Below are 14,954 nucleotides of genomic sequence, written 5' to 3'. Positions count from 1 at the left end.
CTGCTTTCTTTGAAAAACTGTACTACGAATTATCAACAAGTGGTCACAGATTTTAGCATTCAGCTGGTGCTGTCAAACCTGCAAAGTGTGTTGCTCTTTAAAGTAACATCTTGTGTGTTTCATTTCACACATGGCCTCTGGAGCTTGTAGGTCATGCACAAATACAATGGTGGTCTTTCATGACCACAAGAGTTTCTAAATCACTGTGTTTTGCATTCTCTCCATCTGTATGACTTATTCTGGTCACATACATTTTCAAATATTCAGAATTTTGCAACTCTCCCCCACCCTCCTCTTAAATGTGAAATTAATTGGTTCACAGCTCTTTGCAGGATTGCATGTTATTCAGTTTTGGGGTTTACTAATAGATGATTAGTAGATGCATAGAAAGATGGTTTAGTGATGGACTTGGCAATGTTAAGTTAGTAGTTGGAATCAATGATTTTAGAAATCTTTTCCAAGCCAAATTATTCTATGATTCTATGTCTGTTCTAGGTCATGTCAAGTGTCCAGTGTGCAGTGGCCTCCTGCTAGCAATGTCCATGCAAAAAGCTATTGAAATTATTGAAGAAAGTGAGAAAAAGGCAGATACACTGAGTCTCTGCAACCTCCCAGCTTCTAGGTCAAATGAGAAATTATGCAATGCTCTGATGTGAGCTGCACAGCACCCAGAACGATAGGTATGGTAAAGGAAGGTTATAATTGGGGGTAATTTTGATTAGTATAAACAATGTGTTTTCAGTTCCTATTGTGTCAAAGCCGGACATGGGAATAATTGATTGGCTTAGAGGAAAGAATAGAATTCACAAGGGTCCAGGCTCTTCTTTTCCGTGAGTTTTTGTAGGTACAGGGGATTAGTAATTGGAAGACTAGAATTGCAAGAACTAAGAACATCTGTGCAGATTAATAAGAACAACAGGGTTTTTTATCCAGTATTTATATATGCTTAAATCTTAAAATATTTTCTCCCCCAGAAGGAGAAAATGAAGACTTGCAATTTTTTAAGCTTCAAGTTATTAATTTGAACAATGCACTTAAATGATTATTAAGTCACTGCAAACTCCTTTTGATTCAAGGATTTCTAGCACCCCTTATTCTGAGGGTTTGTATGTATAAGCATTGACTATCTACATACTACCTGAGCCCTGAAAGATTCCACACAGGCCAATGTTGATCATGGTATCTTGTAGCAGTTTGCCGGACTTTTAAAGAAATGACTGGTGACATTTTCCAATGAAAAAGCATGTGGACCCCAGCAATTTAATACTCTGGTCTCTTGCTTTGAGGTCTGGTGTCAAACGAACTGAAAAACTTCTTAAAAATGCAAGTGAAACAAAGTCTTACTTGTAGCCTCAAAGCACCAAAGTTTGATCTATTCTTATGTCTTTTTTTTTCTGCAATATTTAGTGCTATGTACACAGGAAAAGTTTGCATGGTGTTATTGCAGATTGAAACCCAGTAATCAGATCAAACTGTACATCTGCTTTGCAAGTGTGATAATGATAAGATCATGAAAATCCCATTTGGGGTTTTTCAAGCTGTACATATGTTTTGGGGTTCTCACATAGTAGACTATAGATCTGCAGTGGGGCTTTTATGCATTCACTCTAGCAAAGAAATTGTTCCCAGCACAAGATTCCTACAAGGCCTCAAGTGAGACCAAGGAGTATTCTGTCTTTGGGGAAAAAGTTTATAAAAGGTGTGTATTAAAGAGGTTCGTGTCTGGTGAAACTTCAGTTTTAAAACATATAGTTTTAAACCAAATAACACAAATAATGTAAAATTTTTCCACATGTAATGTTACTGAAAATCTAGCCATTGACTTCTTAAGAGTCTATCATGAGATAAAACTATTGATCTAGTAGTCTGATTTCCTTGTAGTATTTGATTTCCTTTACATCTCTTGATAAAAGCAAGTCTTGCAGAAAGGAAGACCTTTATTTGAAAACTTTGAGTTGAGAAGAAATCATTGCCTTCTTGTTAAGGTATATATTTGTTCATCACCAGTACTGCTAAAAAATGACCACTATTTTTTTTTTTTAATTTGTTCAGTATCAGTTTCTCTTACAGTGAATTTACAAAGACTCCATTGGACACAAGTTTTCTCTCTACGAGAAATTCCTGGTTGGAATTACATTCTTTGCCTAAACAGCTTCTCTATGTTCTTTCTTAAACCAGTCTCTGTCATCACTCTTTTTCATCACAACACAAATTGCTTCTGTAGCATCATATCTGCATCTCCTCAGAGTCATCAAGGTGGTGGTCAACGTTCGACATGTATAGCCAAAGAGCTACTAATGGTTTAGTTTCTACTAAATGAGAAAAAGAGAATTTTGGAAGCTTAAACTTACAATTCACCTTCAAACCAGTGGGAAAATAGTTTCTTTGAGAGAAAATCTTTTAAGTTTAGCTATATTTTGTATGGTAGATTCCTAGATAAATCAGGCATTTCAATCCTTTTTTAAATGTTCCACATTTTTCCTCTCATGTATTGGCCAAACAAAGACTTGTGAAACAATTCTGAGTTTACAAACTGATCAAAGATGTTGATTGTTTTTTTAAAAAAAACCCGTTTGTCTGTAAGATGCCAAATTGTCTGTAATTTCAGTGTAGTCTGAATAGATATGCTTGTTTAGAGAATAGAAGTTGAGTTTTGTGTTTGACTTTCAATGAATTCCAGGCGAATATTTTACAGATTTGATGAATATTGAACATATTTGTTAGCTGTAGTGCCTGAAAGATACTCATTTATAAATCCATACTATGTTGGTTCTTTACAGCATATCAGTTTTATGAATGCCAGAATAGACTCAGTGTGATCTTTAACATCTCTGGTATATGATGTGGAATAATGGCGTCATTCTGAGTAATCTGATTGACAACCTGAAACAGTCAATCAAGTACATATATCTGTATTTTTGTCTTTAGCATCATCTTAATGTCAATCTTAGTGCCTACCTCAATTCTTAGTGAGGGAGTACTGCATTGCAGCTTAAATAAAGCTCAGTTAAAATAAACAGGGTAAAATTTTGCCATTAAAACTGGAGGACTGGATTGTTGAAACACTGGAAAAATGTGTATAGCTTTTATGGAACTGTTTTGGTTTAAAATTCCAAAATAAAACCTCTGAACTGAAAATAAACCATTCAATTTTCAGAATGGCAGTGCTTTGCCTACTTAATTTAAACAAAATTTTGATAATAATAAAATTATTAATAGCAAGAAGTTTCAGACTGTGGTGAAACAATTTTTTCCGCATTGAGTTCATTTGGCATGAACTGAATTTGTTTTACAAAGTTATTTTTTATGATTTTTTTAAATGGTGATTCAAAACAAAATTGTCAGAAATTTTCAAAACAAAAATTAAATAAAAACCTAAATATTTCCTCAATCATAATGCTGAGAAAATTTATCATGAACCAAACAATACAGACATTCATATCAGGTTGCTGCAAGAGAAATAGATTTCATGTACGATGCATAGTAGTGTGTGGCTTTTTGTGAGCAAGGAAATGATTAACTCACCAAGTGCAACTGCTCAATGAGGTTTTTTAAAAAGCCCATTGTCATAATATTTATTATATGAATTGATTTTGTTTACAGATTATTTAAGAATAGTTTTTAGTAAGTTCAAAGTTATTCACTGATGTATTTTTAATTTTGAAGAATAATAATGTTCCACATAGTTCCAAGAGAAAGGGATTAGATCTGTGAAACAGATTAGCATGGAGTGTTTTAATTCTGAATACGGGCCTTCTCTTTTATTACTCATGTCCTTTGTATACAGAATTCTGTGTTGAAATACTTATAACAACACTGCTGTTTCTCATTTTGAAGTCAAGAACCACAGCACCTAAAACATAGATGACTAATTCCAACACAATCAACCAGAGCACCTCAGACAGATGCTTAGGTTCTTTAGACAGTCAATGGAGAGAAACAATTGCCTCTGGAAGACAGAAATGAATGTCTAGAAGTGTAGATGGAGAGCTGCTCAGAGTTATGACCAGCAAATAGCAAGGACAATGTCCCCATTGCAGATTCCCATGACTCGGGACTCACTACTCAGTACCTGAAGTCACTGAAGCCCTCTTTTGAGGTTAAGTAATTTTCATACTAACATCCTCAGTGTGTAAAAGGGGATATGACACCTGTGTCCCCTTTTTTCGTGGTAGCTTGACGACTGCAACCACTTTCACTTTCAACTACAATTTAAGGAGTGTTAAGGACATCATTTTTAGAAAATGACCAAGAAGTAGATAGGCAAACACAAAAATAATTAATGAGGAAAATTATGCTAACATATTTTTGTATATTTTCAAGCTTACTTAGTAAAAAAAAAAAAAGACCAAAAAAAGAAACCAAACCTCAAAACTTTATTATTAGGCACATTGTTAAAACAATAAAGGAATGGATGAGGGGTAATATTTCTTTTTTTCCTAAGCTTATTCAGTTTCAGAAATTCTCCAGCCTCTGAGATTTTATGTTTTTTTTTTAAATCTCACAGTAGTTTACTGAACTATTACACTTTTTGTAAGTGATTTTCATGTCTGATTTAAAGAATAATTGCAATTCAGGTAAATGCCTAAGCCTAGTACTTCCCCTTGACATACACTCAAGTCCTGCATGTTCCAGATATTACAACCGAGGTGGTAAAAAGGCTTCCCTCTCTGGGGGGAACAACTGAATATTGGTGTGTTGTGGTTTGTTAGCCAGCACCTTTGATTATGTGTAGTGGCTTGTGTGCCAGCACCTTTGAGGAGTTTGTTTTGGGAGCTGAGAACTTAGAGACATGTACTGTATGAAATTAAGGGCTTGTTAGCCAACATCTTTTCAGTCTAAATAGTGGGCTGGTTGCCAGACTTATGGCGACTGTACAGTAAAACATAAGAGTTCCCAGACATGTGTCCAGTGTCTTTGTTCAGCCTGACAAGGATTTATAAGGAACATCATGCCCCTGACCCGTGGGTAGGGTCAGCTGCCCCTGTCAGCAGCAACATGGCAGTGGAGGCCCATCCTCTCCCATGGTGGCAGCAACCGAGGCTCTTTTTTTGTCCTCCAGTCCCTCTAGGACCTCTGAGGTTTCCCTCTGGTCTCCTTAACACCACAGTACTCTGCTTGGAAACCCTTCCAAACCCATTATGGTGAGGGGAGGTGGTGATGCAGTAACAGCAGATGCCTCGTTGGATGCCTGTACACCCATGGGAAGGCAGAGCAGGGCCCGCAGTTTCTGTGCCTTATCCTCGCTGCATGGTGGGGGGACTGCCCTGAGGAGACACAAATGAGGTTTCTCCTGGGTAAAGCCTCAGTAAGGGTTCAACTTCTCAAACAGCCTGGGGCTGTGGGTGTGCTGAGGGGAAAGTTGTCCTGCAGGCAGCAGTAAGGCCAAGCAGGGCACAGTCTGTGCATCTGAAGGACATCATGGATTTGGGCCTATTGTTCCAGTGTTAATAAATCACAGCCATCCTCCAACTGGCTCAGCAGCACCAAAAGAGCAGTGCCTGTAGATTGAATCTTGGGTTTTGCTGTAGATTTAAAGCTGTCAGGATCAAGATGGCCTGAGTTGCCAGGTAAGAGATGAAATCGTTGCCCACAGTCTGCAAGGGCTGAAGGGCTGTGACTAAAAGAAACAGAGCTGAGATGAACCCCTGTGTCTGCAGAGACCCCCAGACATCCCCTGCAGCCCATGTTCCCCACTCACCACTGCAGATCTCATCCAGTTTCTCTGTGCTTTGGTCCTGCAGGTGCCGCGTGGCCACCCCTAGGGACAAAGCTCCATCAGCCTCTGCTCCCCAGCAGGCTCCCAGCAGCGCAGCCCCTGGCCCTGCCCTCCTCCCCCTCAGCAGGGATGACCCCAGGAACCACCAGTAGCTCAGGGGGGTAGAACTGAGCAAGGTGGCCACCAAGCCCAGCTGCATGGGCAGGGGTGGCGGAGGGAGGTTGAGGCCCAGCATGTGGCAGCTGGGGCTTGGGCAGCCCCAGGGCTGCGCCACGATGTTGGTGCAGGAGCAGGGATGGGGGCCAGGTTGCCGAAAGAGGGACTCCAGGGGCTGGGGCTCACTGATGAACCTGATGGTCACCTCTTGCACAGTGGCCTCAGGGTCCTTGGGGTACAACAGGTGCTGACGCAGGTACTCCTCAGCCCTGCTCCTGTCCTTCCCCAGCTGGAGAGAGTACAAGTCACAGAGCCTCCTCCCGCTGGCTGCAGCAGTCCCTCCTGCCAGTACTCAGTGTTGCCCAGAGCCCTCTCTCCCACTGGGTGCAGTGAAGGGAGAGGGGCCTGGAGATGAGCCCTTGGGGCTCCGTTCTTGGAGGACAGAAACTGGGGTGCAGCTCCAGGCTGTGGGCTCTGGGCTGCAGCAAGGCAGGAAAGGCCCAGCTGCAAAGCCCACACCCCAGGCTTTGGGTGCAGGGCAACCCCCACCCAGCCTGCACCCTGGGGCTTGTTCTTACCAAGCACTCACCAATCCTCCAAGTCTGCTGTGTCTGCATCAGGTCTTTGAGCTGCCTCCACTTGAGGAGCTCTGCAGCAGCAAGGAGCACTTCTTCAGTGACCTGCATAGCAACAGAAGCTGTGAGATAGCACCATGGCTGGCAAAGGAGACCTCTTGGCTTTGTTCCTGGGGTGATCCTGCCCTTAGGAAGCAGGGACATGCCCTTGCCAAAGTGTCTGGGGGCCTCTTTGGGACAGCCCCAAGGAACAGGGACTGAGGCTTGAAGCCCTGGCCTCTGACACATGTCAGGGACAGCAGAGAAGTCTGTGGAGATGTGCCTGTTCAGGCTTTGGCGGCCACAGGCTGCTGCTGAGCCCTACTGGAACCCTAGGGCAGGCGTTGGAAATGGCCGTGCCAGCTTCTCCATCCCTGCTCATGCTGGTTCTGCAGGGACCTTTCCCATGGGTTGTGCTGAGGGAGGTCTGCCCACTGCCAGCAGCCCTTGCCCTGTCGCCTAGGCCCCACAGGGAGGGTCGGCCCTCCCTGTGTCAGTGCTCAGCCTTGAAACCTGTACCTTGGCCACACTGGGGACTGGTCACTCATATGAAAGAGCAGCGGGACCAGTGCACTCCATATGCAGGTCTTCCATCTCTTCTTGTTCCTCACCACTGCTAACCCCAGGTGTTCTCGGAAGAGGCAGATTGAGAACTCTCACATCTCGCTGCTCTCCTGGTAGGAAGGAGGAAAGGAATAGCTGTCCATCCATTCTCTCAGTACACAAATCCTCGCAACCTTCACATCAATTCTCTGATATCTCTGGTAAAGTCCACCAGCACCTGAGCAAAGAGAATCTGCTGATGAGCCCCGGGAGCAGACACCTGCTCCAGCAGCAGCGCAGCTCCGCTCCTGTGTGGAACTTGAACTGTCCCTCAAGGCCTCCTCTGATGTCAGGCAAAGCCTGTAGTGGGGCTCCTGCCCCTGGGGTCCCTTGTTGGCCTGGGCCAAAGGCCCTGGGCCAAGCTTTTGGCCAGGCGGGAAAGTAGGTGCTCCAGAAGAGCCTGGTGACGCAGGAGGTGGTCACTGTCACCTCAGCGCTCTGCCTCTGTGGTACTTGTCTGGGGACTGACCACCCAGGAGTGGGCAACCCCTCCCCCACAGGGTGGGGAAGAGCCCTGGGACACCCACTGTTTGGACAGGCCAAACCTGCAACTTGTTCTGCAGCTTCTTGCCCATTCTGGAGGGAGGAGTGTTCTGCACTATTGCTGTCAGCATGGAGTCCATGGCTGCCAGGGTCTGCAAGGAGGACAAAGAGATGTGGCAGTGATTCTTCACCCTCAGGAGACGGATCTGAGTTCCCAGTGCCAGGTGAGGAGAGCTGCCTGCGCTTCCCAGGAGAGACTTAGGAGCAAGCAGTCTACTGCAGGTAGAGCAGCCTGCAGCACTGGATACAGCTGGGCCCTGGGAAAGGGATGAAGGGATGAGGGCAGGAAAGCAAAGCTGAGACCCTGCCCTGCCTTGGACTTCTGGTCATGGGACAGCACAGGATGGCCAGAGAGAAGCCCAGAGGGACTATTGGCTCCTGCAGCTTACCCAGCACTTACCTCCTCCCAGAGCTGCCATTTCCCCCTTATTGACATGTTTTCTTTAGGAAGGAAGAGAACAGCTATGAAGCAGGCTTCTAGTGGTCTTCTCTTTTTGCCCTCCAGCACCTTTTCCACTGTGCTGCAAAAAGAAAGGGCCCAATTGGACAGTGGTACCAGGGAAGTGCCTCGAGGCCTTGTGCAGGGGATGCTGTCCTCTGGGGAAGGAGTCCCTGGGAGGGATGGGTGAGTACTTCAAGGCTTCAATGGCAAACAGGTCGAGCCTCCACACTTCTATGTGTCTCATCTCATGGGACTGGGCATCCAGCAGCATCCACAGATTACAACTGAGCTGGGACCTGGCAGCTGCCAGCACCCACTGCCACCAGACCCTAGCCCTGCCCAAGCACTGCCTTCATAGGATGCCAGTACCAGGGGGCCTTGCCCCCTTCCCCAGAGCACCAAGTGTCCCCTCACCAGGATCCTCTCTACCACCTCATATCTGCAGCAGAAGTGGACCAAGCGCTGTGACGAGCCACGGACTGTGGTGCTTATGCACAGATCCACGATTTTCTGAAGAAAGGTGGCCTTGTGGCCCAGATTCTGGCAGCCAGGGGACAGAGAGACAAACAGGTTGCATGAGAGGGGGGAAATATGGCCAGTAATACTGGAGCCCTGAGGTAGGGGAGCAGCAGCTCTGCCCAGCCAGCACCCCACCAGCAGAGCCCCTCCCAGAGGTGATGGTTCAGCTGCCATCCAACTGGCCATGGTTACCTCTTTGAGGCTGTCAAGAGCCTGGATGGAGTCCACAACTTCCTGTTGTTCTCTGTACAGGGGTAACAAGCTGACATCTAACAGAGGGGCAGAGCAGGGAGGGCTGCAGAGGGTTCAGTGACAGGAGAGAGCAGAGGAAGATCTGCCCTCTGCCCAGCCCCACGCCTGCTCCCCTGGCATGGCCTTTCCTTGTGGCTCCAGGGTGGAGGGTGCCCAGCAGAGGAGCTGTCACACTGGAGCACATCCTGGCAGGGAAAGCCCCAATGCCTTAGGCTGAGGAATGGGCTGACAGATAGACAGGAAAGGTCCAGCATCCCACTGCATCACTGCCTCCTGCCAGCCATCTGCGCTTTGCTGCTCACACCCTGGAGTGGGAGCTGGGGCCTCTCTGCTCTCCCCCTCCTCCTTAGCAGAGGCTGTGCTGGGGCTGGTGTCCAGCCCTAGAAGCCTCAGCATCCAGGCATCACATCCACTCCTAGGACCTTTGCTAACAGCATGCCGGGGAAACATGATGTGGCATCATTGCAGGATATGCTGGAGTGCCCCAACCCTGCCCAGTCACACGGGGCCCGTCACTCACCCATCTGTGTTTGTGATGGTTTTGGGGGACTTCTGCTGGAGAACTGCTTTCCTCGGGAGCCCTGTCCTTCATCCAGGCCACCTCATGAGGCTCTTATGGAGAGCTGCTTTCCTGGGCAGCACCTGCCTCCTCCCAGGCCACCCTGGGCTTGCTGGGGGGTCTCTTCTCCATCCTGATAGAAAATGACTAGAAGTAGGGAAGTGGGAAGCAAGAAGCTTTGGGGAAATAACTCAGCACTACAGGGCAACAGGAAAAGTCTTGGAGTGTGGCCAGAAGATCCACAAGGCAACAGGGAAAGCCTTGGGCTGTGCTCAGAAGATCTTCATCAGCTCTGTGCTCCTGTCCTGTCATGCCACTGTCCTGATGGGCACTGTGGCTGACACTGCAGCTGTGCTGACCACACGTGCTGTAACGGAGTGTCCCAGTGTTAAACTTACCCCCTGCTCCAAGTAGCCAGACAGTGAATGCAATTATTGAAAGGCCAGCAGATTAGGGTGAAAGTGTACAATAACCACGGTTGATAGGCTATAGCAGAAGTGAAGACAGCATGTAACAGAGCTGCCTTTTTTCCAGACCAAACACCCACAGCTTCCTCAGTCGCTCTTCATCAGACTTGTTGCTCCAGAGCCTTCCCCAGCTCCATTGCTCTTCTTTGGACACACTACAGCACCTCAATGTCTTTCTCGTAGAGAGTGGCCCAAGCATAACTTACTGCCAAACTATATACTACAAAACCCACACTGTATCCATATCTGTTGAAAATTAATATGTCTCCATTGGGTTTAGCAGAACCTGCAGGTCCAGTTCATTATAATTCAGATCTAAAATATGATAATATGAGAATTATGATATTTTATTTTACTCATCTACCTGGATATTTCTCCTTCCTCAGACATGTTACAATATATTTAGAGCCTTCTTTGATACATTTATTGTCTTTCTACTGACAACCATAATTCCCCATACCAGCTATCATTAATGGAAAAAATATATTTCAAGGGAGCTTCATAATGTTGCAGTGACAACTAAGAAGAAATACTTCTAAAACTGTCTCATAGCTTGTTTCAAGATTTGTTCTTCCTGAGAAATACTCCACTGTACCCACCTTTCAGAATGAAAGAGAATACTTCTAAGATGACATGGAACCTCTAGGAGATAGTGGATAGAGGTGGGACTGACCAGTTCATGATACATCTCCATGGGGAGAGCAAGGCAATTGATATGTATAATGAAGCTGGAGAAGAGTCTGGCAGTGAGAGTGCCATCTTTGAGAACATGGGAAAGGTTTTTGATAGAGCCTGGCACAAACTTGCAAGGGGAAGACAGCTCAGTATGTGTGTAGATGGCCAGACTGCAGTTCATGGTTTGAGAACAGTGTTTGCTTTATTTCAGATGCAAAGGATGTGCACCACAAAACTAGAAGTGACTGGCTCAAAATTCTTTAAACCTTCTGTTTAACAAAAAGGACTGATGAGTGTGCTCTGCCCTTTGCTGTGGTTCCTACAAAACACAGAACAAGTCTCTGTTCCCTGGTTAAAATAACCCTGGAGACTGAAATTGGTGGTCATAACATTTGACTTCCCTATGGGGTCCTGACTTGCCACAAAATGCCACCACTGAAACAATACAAGGCCATCCAACCTTGGAAAAGCAACACAGAATTTCATACGCAAAAAATTCTAGAAACTCACTGCCAGCTGAGATCACTTCAGATCTTACCACCTTCCAAGCTAAACGCACTATAGACTTCCTTGATGTTTAATATTTCCACAATTAGTTCTTAAGATGAAAGCACCACCTCACTAGAAATCGTCTTCATCCCATGCAGATAAATTCACAAACCTATCAAGCTCCTTCTCCCACAAACTGGGAATTAATTATTATACTCCATCCTATGCTTGGGAAATGCATTCTTTGCTACTGAAGGCGTCTACGTGGATAAGCAGACAGACTGAGGATAGATTGAAGCTGTTCAGAAAGTTTTAAACCTGCCTTCCTGTTGGTTTATCCTGTATGTTGATGCATCACTGCTTGAACTTCATGTAGATCATAACAGGACATCAGAGGAAACCTATGAAGTTCCTGGGGTGGTAAGCTGACAGACTGTAAATAAGATACCCTTGGAGATTCTTTTCTTTGATGTTTTAATAAAATAATTTGCATAGTTTTCACTATTGCTTTTTCCTTCACCTCTTCCTTTCAGGAAGATGAGCAGGCAACTTTCCTGCTTTATAGATTTGTAAATAGGGAAATTAGACATACATATTTTTTACCACTTAGTACACAAAAGGGAAGTGTATATCAAGTACTACTTAAAAGAGCTAAGTTTAGCCTAGCTATTCTCTAATTATTTGCTTTTCTTGTTGCATGTTTCTTCCCTTTCCCACAAGGATGCTTGTTTGGGATATATGGAAACTCCCAAAAGGTTGGAACAGTGTGTTTTAGACAGCTAGGTTGTGCCAGTCCACCTGGTAAGGAGGACAGACATTTATGGTATAAAGTAGAGCAAGCCTCTAACTTCTAATTTATTTGATTAATTTGATAAATTATAAATTGCTGCTAGAAACAGGAAACTTTTGGTACTTAGGCATGTGGGTGTACAAACAGCACACGGGGCCCTCCTTCAGTACCAGGCTGTTGTATATTTGGGAGAATCAGAGGAAGCAGAACTACTTTTCACATCTCTTGTTGAGATTGATTACTCAGATATGCATGGAAAATATTTGAAGCAACAGGCAATTTGTCAAGGGTAGAGGGTGGAATAGTAGTTAGATTCAGCTGAGAAAAGGAAAGCATGGCTTTCTGGTACCTGAAAGTTTATACATCCAACACCCATTTGATAAAACAGAAACCGTGGAAGGTAGAGTATGTACTTGTATCTGAGACTGTAGACTAAAAATCTTGGTCCTGTGGAGCAAGGCTAACTGCTTGCAATGGTAAGAGAGTTACAGGATGGAAGAATTCAAAGGCAAAATGAGTTTGGAGAATGGAAGTGAGAGAATAGACTAGACTAGACTAGACTAGACTAGAATAATTTCAGTTGGGAGTTACAATGACCACCTAGTCCAACTACCTGACCACTTCAGGGATGACCAGAAGTTAAAGCATGTTATTAAGGACATTGTCAAAATGCCTCTTAAACCCTGAGAGGCTTGGGGTGTCAAGCACCTCTCTAGAAGCCCTGTTGTGCTGTTTAACCACCCTCTTGGTAAAGATCACTAAAGCCCAGTGAGAAACACTCAGTACCTCTCTCTTCCCTTTCCCTCCTCAGGGAGCTGTGGAGAGCAATGAGATCGTCCTTCAGCCTCCTCTTGTCCAAACTAGACAAGCCCAGAGCCCTCAGCCGCTCCTCACAGGATGTGCCTTCCAGCCCTGTGACCAGCTTTGTTGTGCTCCTTGGGATGCATTCAAGGGCAGTCACATCCTTCATAACAGGTGGGTCCCAGCACTGCATAGAGGGCTCCAGGTGAGACCACACCAACACTGAACACAGTGGAATAATCCTCTCTTTTGTCCAGCTGGTTGTGCTGTGTTTGATGTACCCTAGGATGGGGTTTGCCCTCTGGTCTACAAGGGCACACTGCTGGCTCCTGTTGAGGTGCTGCCCAGATCCCTTTCTGCAGGGCTGATCTCCAGTCACTGGTCTCCCAGTTTATATTTATGCCTGGTGTTACTGCTTCCCAGATGCAGAATATGACATTTGATCTTGTTAAATTTGATCCCATTAATCATTGGTCAAAGCTCCAACCTATCTATAACCCTCTGCAGGGGGAAATACTTCCCAGTTTAGTATCATCACCCAGCTTGCTAATGATACATTCAATTATCCCTTTGGGTTTTCTACTCCCTCTTCTTACACTGAGGAATGAATCCCTTTATTTTGCCTTAGCCTGTTGTGGACAGTGGAGTTATACTGATTTATATGCAAGAGAGGAATTTTTAAAACTAACCATGTAATGGTTCATGTAATATCTGGGACAATTTATGAATCATTTACTAAATGAAAGTAGAGTAGAGCTAGCTTGATCTGGAACATATCTGTACTCTGCTGTTTCAGGTAAATAAATCTGGGGATCTAGTTTGCTGGACCTGTGACGCCTTAGAGAAACACCAGTGTCTTGATTTGAACTTAGCAATGCCTTCTGTTTGGAAGAATTCTAAAGTTCCTTTTCCCTGATTATAAATGACTTCTCTTTCTTCTGTCTGTGAATTTAACAAGGATCTAAGATAGGAATTTTCTCCCTCCATTACAGTTTTTCCATAGCTGCTTTGCACATAACAGTGTTTTGATCTGAGAAAAAAAAAGATTTAAAAAGACACATGAGAGGAACATGACAGTGTGACTATTAACTTCTCTTGTGCTAGGAAATAGTTTCTTGTTCTCAAGATCTTCAAAACAAACAGAAAGTCAATTCATTGAGAAAGGAGTCATAATAAACCCTAGTTCTATCCCCTGCTTTTCCCGATATGAATGATACCATTTCCTACAGAATAACAATCTGGATCTTAATATGGGAAAAAAAGCCCCCCAGCACAGGAAATGCATGTTTTTCTTGCTCAGTTCAGACACTTTACCAGACAAAGATGCTCAAAGTCTGAACTGATGAGTTTCTTTGGCAGTGATTATCCCACAACAGCATTTCATTAAGTGGTGTGGGGGATTTCCTCTTTGCTTCCGCTCCAAGATTACTCACAGATCCCGCAGATGGAGATCTCCCAAATGACAGCCTTTTTTCCCCCTCCCAAACCTCCAAGAATTTAAAGATTCCTTTTAGAAAAATAAGTTTCTCTTTTATTGTGACTCAAATTTAATCAGTCCAATGCAGCCTATGCAAAAACACATGCAGCTTTAAATTAGCATTTGTGAACAAGCTGGGTTTCTTTGGCTGTTTGCTGAGACTTGGCAGTTCAGTTCCTGGAGGAAAAAAGAAAGAAAGATTCATGTCTATTTATGGCTCGATTTTCAGACATGCTGAGTACCTCCTGTGGACTTTGAGAGCTGTTCCTCTGAAAATCAGGTCACTGATGTGATGCTGGAAGGAGAAAGCACAAGGAAAAAGAAGGGCTGTGATTTTTAAACACAAGTGTTTATATGATCTGGGGAAGAAAATAAAATGAATAAATAAAGCAGTTTTTAAAGGTCTTGTTTGGAACTACTGGACTGAGTCACATATTTCAGACTGAGTTCAAACTGAAAAATGCCTGTGTGCACAAAAGCACTGACAGTCACCTATTTTCTAGCATAAGCAGAGTATGTTTTTGTTTTTCTTCCCAGCTAACTTGCTAGTAAATCACTAAAAGCTTTACCTGTTCATTCAAGTCCAACACTGGCTGAAGAGGTTGCTCTCCTCCTACTTGCCTCAGCTGCCTGTCACTGCCTCCAGCTAGAGGTTCCTGTCCTCTCCGCATGTTACTGAGGAGCTGATCAATGGAAGCAGTCACTAAGTTATTCAGCCTAAGTAGACCAGCTAATACATTTTAAAAAGTAGGTCTTTGACTAAAATGCAGTAGCAAGTGCACATGTGACCTGCTCAGGTGTGGGATCTGACCAGGGTGATATTCTTCACCAGAGGAATATCTTGTCTT

At 44.4% G+C, this 14,954-nt stretch overlaps 2 long non-coding RNA genes across 4 annotated transcripts; one reads left to right on the top strand and one right to left on the bottom strand.

Moving 5' to 3' along the window:
* Positions 1–3,733: 3,733 nt before the first annotated feature.
* LOC135409410 (uncharacterized) lies at positions 3,734–6,343 on the bottom strand. Of its 2 annotated transcripts, XR_010428174.1 has the most exons (3): positions 6,081–6,343; positions 5,702–5,761; positions 3,734–5,614 (listed from the first exon to the last, which is right to left on the bottom strand). It is a non-coding gene; the product is annotated as an uncharacterized LOC135409410 (long non-coding RNA). The 2 variants fall into 2 exon arrangements; XR_010428173.1 differs by having other exon boundaries at positions 5,702–6,343.
* On the top strand, positions 5,049–14,495 carry LOC135409419 (uncharacterized). Of its 2 annotated transcripts, none has more exons than XR_010428177.1 (3): positions 5,049–5,570; positions 12,640–12,803; positions 14,336–14,495. It is a non-coding gene; the product is annotated as an uncharacterized LOC135409419 (long non-coding RNA). The 2 variants fall into 2 exon arrangements; XR_010428176.1 differs by lacking the exon at positions 5,049–5,570 and adding an exon at positions 9,398–11,458.
* Positions 14,496–14,954: the final 459 nt, after the last annotated feature.

Source organism: Pseudopipra pipra, chromosome 1 (assembly GCF_036250125.1).
Source record: "Pseudopipra pipra isolate bDixPip1 chromosome 1, bDixPip1.hap1, whole genome shotgun sequence".
Taxonomy (NCBI): Eukaryota; Metazoa; Chordata; class Aves; order Passeriformes; family Pipridae; genus Pseudopipra; species Pseudopipra pipra.
Note: the sequence above shows the minus strand (reverse complement) of the source record. Positions and strands in the feature narration are given on the sequence as shown.